Source organism: Prionailurus viverrinus, chromosome D1 (assembly GCF_022837055.1).
Source record: "Prionailurus viverrinus isolate Anna chromosome D1, UM_Priviv_1.0, whole genome shotgun sequence".
NCBI lineage: Eukaryota > Metazoa > Chordata > Mammalia > Carnivora > Felidae > Prionailurus > Prionailurus viverrinus.
In genome coordinates this window covers 112967555-112976261 of record NC_062570.1, presented here as the reverse complement: position 1 = coordinate 112976261, position 8707 = coordinate 112967555, and the positions used below count along the sequence as shown (strand labels likewise).

At 56.7% G+C, this 8707-nt stretch overlaps 1 protein-coding gene across 3 annotated transcripts in view; it reads left to right on the top strand.

The window, feature by feature from the left end:
- LOC125146736 (actin) overlaps positions 1-8707 on the top strand; it is a 32112-nt gene continuing 23405 nt past the window's right edge. For all 3 annotated transcript variants that reach the window (XM_047823503.1, XM_047823504.1, XM_047823501.1), the window contains exon 1: positions 1-21. The gene's annotated coding sequence lies outside the window, so the exon portion shown is untranslated. The remainder of the gene's footprint in view (positions 22-8707) is intronic.

Genomic DNA, 8707 nt, shown 5'->3' with positions numbered 1-8707 from the left:
CCTGGCTAAGGAGGCAGGCAGGTTGGTAGCTTCCCCGAGGGCTGCTTGCGTGTCTGGAAAACGGGCGTGTTGTAGGAGGGTTGCCGTCGACGGAACGCCCCTTCCCGGGTGAACAGGGCCAGGAGGCTGGTGGGTGCCGGCGGGGCAGGTGGCTTCTCACCGCGTTTTGTTCCAGCAGCTCTGCGTTCACCGAGATGCTTTCACTGCTCAGTTAAGGTCTGCGGGACTCTTCTTAAAAAAAAAAATTTTTTTTAATCTTTATTTTTAAGAGAGAGAGAGAAACAGAGAATGAATAGGGGAAGGGCAGAGAGAGAGGGAGACTCAGAATCCGAAGCAGTCTCCAGGCTCTGAGCTGTCAGCACAGAGCCTGATGTGGGACTCGAACTCCGGAATGGAGAGATCATGACCTGCGCCGAAGTCGGACGCTTAACCGACTGAGCCACCCAGGCGCCCCTAACATTTATTTATTTTTGAGAGAGAGACAGAGCATGAGCAGGGGAGGGGCAGAGACAGCGGGAGACACAGAATCCGAAGCAGGCTCCAGGCTCCGAGCCGTCAGCACAGAGCCCGATGTGGGGCTCGAACTCCGGAATGGAGAGATCATGACCTGAGCCAAAGTCGGACGCTCAACCGACTGATGCGCCGAGCCACCCAGGCTCCCCAGACTCTTCCTCGTTTTTGAACAGAGAAAATGTCACTGGGCACCACCAGAAACTGCTGAGTAGGCACCAGGCCCTGCAGACACCTCGTCTCTTCCCAGGGAACATGAAGGTGAGAAGGAGGAAGCTTCTCCAAAGCCCCAGGGCTCTGAAGAACCCTAGGCTGCGTGCACTTTGGGGGTTTGTTTCTCCCATTTACGAACTAGCAGTTTTGTGTTTTCTCTGGATGCTTCCTTTTGCCTTCTTCCTCCAGCTTTTAAAAAAGACTTCTTTCCGGGTGGGATTGAACCGAATCACTGCTGCGGCCGCGTGCAATTCTAAAATCATCTGGGACCGGAAGTCTCTGTGGGTCTTTTTCTGAACTTGAAAATACCGGGAGTCTTTTTGGGCTGGAAATAACGGCCTGCACATAGTAGGTCTGCAACAACTTTTTGAGCGCGTGGATCAATGGGCAGTGAAATCCACACAGGAAGCTTTTTTAAAAAAAATTTTTCATTTGAGACAGAGAGAGAGCAGAGGAGGGGTGCAGAGGGAGAGAGGGAGAGACTCCTAAGCAGGCTTCACTCCGTGCGGAGCCTGATGCGGGGCTCAACTCCATGGCCCTGGGATCGTGACCGGAGCCAGAATCAGGAGGTGGACGCTCAGCCAACCGTGCCACCCAGGTGACCAAGGACGGCCTGTTGGCAGAGGCTTCTCTGTCGACCCCGCTCGTCCAGGAGCAGGCAAACTTTTTCAGTCAATGGCAGCGTGGGTCATGGGGTCCCTGTCAACTACTCGACTCTGCCGTGGCAGTGAGAAAGCAGCCACAGACAGTATGTAAACCACCGGGCATGGCTGTATCCTAATAAAACTTTATTTACTCAAACAGAGGGCGGGCCAGATTTGGCCCGTGGGCCAAAGCGTGCGGAGCCCTGCACTCCACGGACTCATCACTTCAACAGGACAGAGACCACATCTGTGTTCCCGCGGGACCCAGAACCGGATAGTTTAGTTTAGTACAAATGTATTTTACCACGGTGCTTAAAACCTATTTTAAGAAATGCGGTCAAGTTACTATGTATTGTATTAGGGGCTAAATTGAATTAGGGGCTAAACCGACTTTGCTTCAGAAGGAAAAGCACGTGACCCCATTACCTTTCTGGCTCTCGGATTTGGGAACCAGCTCCGTGAGAATTGTGGTCTGGGGAACGGCCAGCAGGGGACACCCCGGGCACCCGGGAAAGGAAGCAGCTTGGCATGAGGAGCCGCAGAGTAAATTCTAGAGTCTCAAGGGTGGGCCCCATCCCAGGTTGTGCTGTGCGCACACCGGGGTGCAGGACCTGAGATCCTGGGTGGGAGAGACTGAGCCAGAAGCCTTCTGACACCGTGGTTCTTGGAGGCTTGTGGTGCTGACGTGCAGCATTCACCAAATAAACGCTTCGTTTTATTCTACTAATAATTTTTTAAGGTTTATTTATTTTGGGGGGGGGAGGAGCAGCGAGAGAGGGAGACACAGAATCTGAAGCGGCCTCCAGGCTCCGAGCTGTCAGCGCAGAACCCGACGCGGGGCTCGAACCCACGAACCGTGAGATCATGACCTGAGCCGAAGTCGGATGCTCAACCGACTGAGCCCCCCGGGTGCCCCTAACTGCTTCATTTTAAATGGCAGTGGGATGCCCTCATTTCTAGACCAAGAAGCATGACATCCTAGGGGAGCAAGGTGATGACTCTTGGGGCCACATTATTTAAATAACTGACCAACTTCTGTTTGGGGGAGAAGGTGCATCCTGGGAGAGGGCACATGCGGGGCTGAGCCTCACCCGGGTCTCCCCTGAATTCAGCTCCGGCCCCAGCCTGCACGCCTCACGACTCCTCCAGATGAAGGGACTGTTGCTGTTCAAACACACCCCTGGCTCAAATGCACGTACAGAGGAATAGGGAATAGTACGCAGTGCGGAACGTGAACCACGGCCATGTGCATCCATGCAGGAATGAGCAAAGACAGAACCACAGAAGAAACATCCAGGGAGACTATTCCACCCACGTAAAAGCCAAAAGCAGGGAAGCACAGTGTCGTCTTTAGGGACTGATCCAGGTGTGGTGACCAGTAGAAGGAAGTAGGAGAATTGTCAACACACTTCAGGGCGATGGGCGCCCCTGGGAGCAGGCTCGGTGGGGACAGGTGCGCGGGGGTTTGGGCGGGGCCTGCTGCCTCACACTGGGCGGCGGGTTATTAGTTACTCACTAAAACAGGTAGCTGTCTCCGAAACATCCGCGAACGAACGTTACCTAAGGAGGAAGCGTGGACCCGGGCCATCTCTCTTCGTGATCGCAGGGTTTGCGGCGTGGTTTTCTGTAGGGGAGTGGATGACGGATGAACCGCACCTCGCGTGGGAGCCGGGCTTCGAGGTTCGGATGGGAGACGTGACATGGGGCAGCCGTGATGACCCCGACGGGGCGGGGCAGCGGGAGCCGCAGGGGCCTAAAGCAGAAGACCCCCGGGGGCGTCCTTGATCCGGCCGATGGCCACGCACTGGCCGGCTCAGAGGTGCCAGGGCCCCGGTGTGGCCGGAACCCCGCTCGCTCCCCGACACCGGCTGGGGACTGTCTGGGTACCTGTCGGCCCACTAACCTCGGGCCCCCGAGCCCCGGAGCCCACCCTTTGGCTCTTTGCCCCCAGGACCCGCACAGCATCGGTCCGTGCTCACTGCCGGGACTGCCCCCTGTACCGCCTGCGCCCTCGCGGCTTTCTCGGGAAACAGGGGGGCCCGCTGTTCCGGTTTGCCCAGGACCGAGTTTCCGGGGACACGGTTCTTTCAACGCGAAAACCGGGAAAAGCTGGACAAACCGAGACACGTGGGCGATTTCACCCGGAGTTTGTTACTCAAATATGGAGGAGGGCCCGGTTGTATTCTGACTGATTGCGTACTGTGAAAGCACCCCAAACATCCTGTGTGCCTTGTGTAAATGCTCCGTTTATTCCGGAAGGGTCCGGGGAAGATTCGGCTTCATTCTCCACAGCCACCAGGTAGCTCCTGTGACACCTCGGATGAGTCAGGGCTCCCCAGGGTCCGCGGCGTTTTGTCGGGTGACGCTGAGCCAGCCCCACGACTCGCCGAGGGCAGCTGAAGTCAAGGAAACAAAGCCTCCAGGCAACTGCTGCTTCCCAAGAGGCTGGGGGGGGGGGCGGCGGTGAGAATAGGACAAAATGCTCTTTTAAAAAAGTTTGTGTATTTATTTTTGAGGGGGGAGTGGCAGAGAGAGAGAGAGAATCCCAAGCAGGCTCCGCACTGTCAACATTAAGCCTGACTCGGGGCTCGACCTCGTCAACTGTCGAACCCTGAGGTCATGACCTGAGCCGAAACCAAGAGTCAGATGCTCAGCCAACTGAGCCAGCCAGGTGTCCCATGAGCGAAAATGCTTTTCAAGCTGGGGCACCCACAATCACTTGGTTTCTGTAATCAAAGATGGTCTTGCCTGGGGTTGTCAACCTTTTTCTGTAAGTGGTCGCAGGGTAAATATTCTAAGCTTTGTGGCCGTCTGGTCTCAGCTGTTCAGTTGTGCCCTGGTGCCCCCAAAGCCGCCATACGCAGTAGGTGAGTGAGTGGGTGTGGCCGTGTTCCGACGAACCTTTATTTGCAAACCAGTCAGTGGGCCAGATGCGGCTCATGGGCTGGAGGTGGCTAATGCCTGGTTTAGACCATTACTGTGTGACTTTTGATAACCTTAGCTTCTCTGCATTCTCTGTGTGCCTGTGGTGAGCAGATAACTTTGAGCCAGTTGACAACAGATCATCAAGGTCGTGGGAAGGGCCATTTATTAAAAATACAGAGACAGTTGTAGCAGAGCGTATCAGTCAGCTGTTGCTGCGTAACAACCGCACCAGACTTCGTGGCATTACAACAGCAACTGTTTCACTGTTTCTCATTGGTCTGTGCTTTGGCTGGGTGAGGGTTCTGGTCTGGGGTCTGTGGTGTGTCAGGGGCCACCCAGTAGGTCACTGGTGCTGGATGATTGAAGATGAACTTTTGCACATGTGTGGCAGGTGGTTGGCCATTGGCTGGCTGTCTCAGTCTCTGGCACATGGTGGTCTTAGCACAGCAAGAGGGGGTCGCAGAGCTCATACAGGGTCGCCTCCATCACATGATGTTGGCCTCAGGAGGAGGCACAAACCCAGTCCCGATTTCAGAGCGGGAAAATAGGCTCACCTTTGTAACAAGAGAAGTTGCAAAGAGGTGATGGCTGTTTGCTCGGTAGCCAGAGGTCTGACTTTACTCCCCTGTGCCTGACTCCTCAGTGAAAAATTGAGGCTGGTGAGCCCCAGCCCCACAGGGCTGCTGGGGGCTTATATGAGCTCACTTAGACCCGCGTCTTGCATGAGAAAGTCCTCTCCGCGTGGGGGCGGGTATTAATGTGTCAGCGAACCCCACAGATGTGATAGCAGTGAGGGAGGAAAGATTCGAAGACGCCCAAGACCATCTGGAACGTGCCTTTCACGTACTTCCCCGAGGCCCGCCCCACTCACCCCAGACTCCGGGCCTGTGCCTGTCTGTTCCCCTGTCTGGAATCTGTCCAAGTCTTCCAAAGCCAACTCGCAATGCGGGCTCCTATTTATAGCCTTATCACGATGAATTAAAGGTGTTTTTTTTTTATGTTTATTTATTTTTGAGAGACAGCGAGAGAGCCGGGGAGGAGCAGAGAGAGAGAGGGAGACCGAGAATCCCAAGCAGGCTCTGAGCTGTCAGCGCAGAGCCTGATGTGGGGCTCAGACTCACGAACCGTTGGGTCATAACCTGAGCCGGAGTGGGACGCTTCACCGACTGAGCCACCGAGGTGCCCCGTGGGTTGGATTCTGCCCTGAGTTGGTTGTCTGGACTCTGAGGCGTGTAAGGAACGTGAGGCTAGAAATGGTCACAGGCGTGGTCTGTCCATTCACGGATGTGTCTGTGCACCTGTGCGCACATCTGCGTAACCGCCCGGCCCGGGGCTCACACGGGTCCCTGCAAAGACTTGGGCCCGCTGACTTACCTTCCGTTCTGTACCACTCCCACAGCCACTACACGTGCGCGCGCACACACACACACACACACACACGTGCGCACGCACTCCCTCCCACCCCAACCTCTCCTGTCTGGGAAATTCAGATTATTCAAAATACCATAAGGAGAAGTCCTTCACGCTATAATCGTGGTCACTCTTTTCACAGTTCATGAAACACGAGGCTTCACATTCACGTGCTCGTCTGTAGTCACAACAGCCAAGCGGGCGAAGGGCCCATCAGGCACACCACGGTCACAGGTGGGAAGAACCTGTCCTCTCACATCCATGGTGGAGGGAGGCGGTGGTCAGGCACGGGGCACCGGACGGGTGTACCGTGCATTTCGATTCCCGCCACATCAGGTTCGCCGCGTAGTGCCGAGCGCAGGGAGTTGGATGTCACAAGCGGTGAAACCGTTTGGAGAATCACCCCTAGGAATCAGATCCATGATGGAGCGCCTGGGTGGCCCGTCGGTTGAGCGTCTGACTCTTGATGTTGGCTTAGGTCGTGACACTGGGCTCGGTGCTGGGCGTGCAGCCTGCTTGAGATTCTCCCTCTCCCTCTCCCTCCACCCCTCCCCTGCTTGTGTGCCCGCGCTCTCTCTCCCTCGACAGAAAAAATCAGGTCCGTACTGACTGATCTCTATGCCCCCTTTATCTGCCCACTTTTTACTTTTATTGAAAGAAACGTCAGGGCTCATTTGCCTTAATCGCTGGGCTCTCCTGGCAGCCCCAGGTCAGGATGTGTTAAATCTCCTTGGGCGATTGGGGGACCCCCCCTCCCCGGGCGACCCCACACACTCCCTGGGTGGCGGCATTAAGCACCCCACAGGGAACCTGGCTGGTGGGGCTGTTGTTTAGAAACTTAACGTGCAATAGCTTGTAGGTGCCATTTTGATATCCCGATGACAGCTGATGACATAATGATAGTAACGGTTAATGTCGACTGAACAAGTCGTGTGGACCGGCCGCGGCACCTGCTCAACCCAACACCTGCGAGGTGTGCGCCAGACAGAAAACGGCTCACCGGGGCCGCGTACCTGCGGGTGTCGCATGCTTTTCCTGGCGAGACGAGCTCCACAAGTGCCTCCGAGGACTCCATCGCTCGATGGATTAGCGCCGGCGCCCCCGGCCCCCCGCGATCTCAGCCGCAGACGTGCCAGCGAGACCCGGATTCGCCTCGCTCACCGCGACATCTCTCTTGTAATCCGCAAATATCGAAACTCCAGGCAGTGACTCGCTGAGATCACAGAGTCCATCGCAGAACCAGATGCCAACCCGCCGCCTGCTCCTGCCCCCCGCCCCCCCCCCCGGGTTGCCTCCACCCGGGGCCTCTCTGATCCCACATAGCACAAGTACAGTTACCTGAGCAGTTTGCACTCAACGACGGCCCGGCTTAGCCACTCACGGTTGGGGAAAAGTTGATCAAGAAGGGTAAAACAAAATAGGTTTAAAGAAAAAAGAAAGGGAGGGAGGGAGGGAGGGAAAGAGGGGAAGGAAGGAGGGAAGAGGAAGGAAGGAAGGAAGGAAAAGGAAGGAAGGAAGGAAGAAGGGAGGGAGGGAAGGAGGGAAGGAAGGACACACCCCTCCCCAATGCCTGTGTTTGAGTCTCCCTGCCGAGCCCTGTGTAGGCAGAGCTAAAATCTTCAGTCAAAGTGAAAAGAAAATGTTCAATTGTACGAAAAAGGACCGTGTTCATTCCAATGTGTGTAATAATAAGTGATAGGAAGAGAAATAAAACAGATCGAGGGGATTAATGGCGACCACTCTGAAAAGCGCTCTCCTGGCCGGGAGGTCACATGTACCGAGGCGTGAGGATGAGAAGGGTCCAGGAAGGTGGGGATACGGCCCTTTTTCGCAGCGGTCGGGGCCGCGGCCTTTGCCCCTGCTGTGGGTGCGGTAATCAGTCCCCACCGACGGGGGGAGGGGGCTCAAAACAACGAGAATTCACCGTCTCCCGGTCCTGGAGGCCGGGGGTCCGAGATCAGGGCTGGTTGCTTCTGGGGGCGGAGGTGGAATCTGCTCCCGGCTTCTCTCCCGGCTTCTGGCGGTTGCCAGCGATTCTTGGCGTTTCCCTGGCTGGTGGGCACGTCGCTCCGATCTCTGCTCTGTCTTCGCGTGACCTCCGTCTGTGTCCAACTTTCCTCCTCTTACAAAGACCCCAGTCGGCGGGTGAGGGCCTGCCCCAGCGCATGACCTCATTTGAACTCGGTCACCCTTTTGGCGAAAAAGGTCACATTCACGGGTGCCAGGGGGCCGGAGAGCCACATACTGTCTTTTGGGGGGGCAGGGATGCTCTTTGCCGACACATCCCTCACCAGTGCCCTTTCCTCCCTGACAGTGCCACACTCGAATGCCGCTGCTGCCGTGGGGTTTGGAGATGTCAGGCACCCCGTGCTGTGCCGCTGGCCGCCGGGGCCGCAGTGGCTTACGACTGACCAGCGCCTGGGGGACAGTGTGCGCGGGGCTAGCTGCTGGTACCGCGCCCGTGTTGGTGCCACCAGAGGCCCGTGGGGAGGGAAGGCCAATCTGCCGGGGTGAGCAGGGCCGCGGCCACGTCCTGCTGAGACAGATGACACAGCGCAGGGCACGGCATCGGTCTCTGCAGGCCTGGGGGTGACAAGGGGGCGGGGGAGGATGAGGAGATGAGGCCCGAGCCCCTGCGATTGGCGGCGAAGCAGCCTTGGCGGGTGAGGTGGCCAGGGCAGGAGCAGAGCTTCGAGAGGGGCCTGGGCTGCTGCTTCTGCACATGTCTGGTGGCATATGGACCCGGATGCTTCACGCGGGTCGGACTTCGGCTCAGGCCGTGATCTCGCGGTCTGTCGGTTCGAGCCCCGCGTCGGGCTCTGTGCTGACGGCTCGGAGCCTGGAACCTGCTTTGGATTCTGCGTCTCCCTCTTTCTCTGACCCTCCCCTGTTCATGCTCGCTTGCTTTCTCTCTCTCTCTCTCTCTGCCCCTCCCCTGCTCATGCGTGCACTCTCTTTCTCTGTCTCTCAAAAATAAATAAACATTAAAAAAAATTAAACAAAGA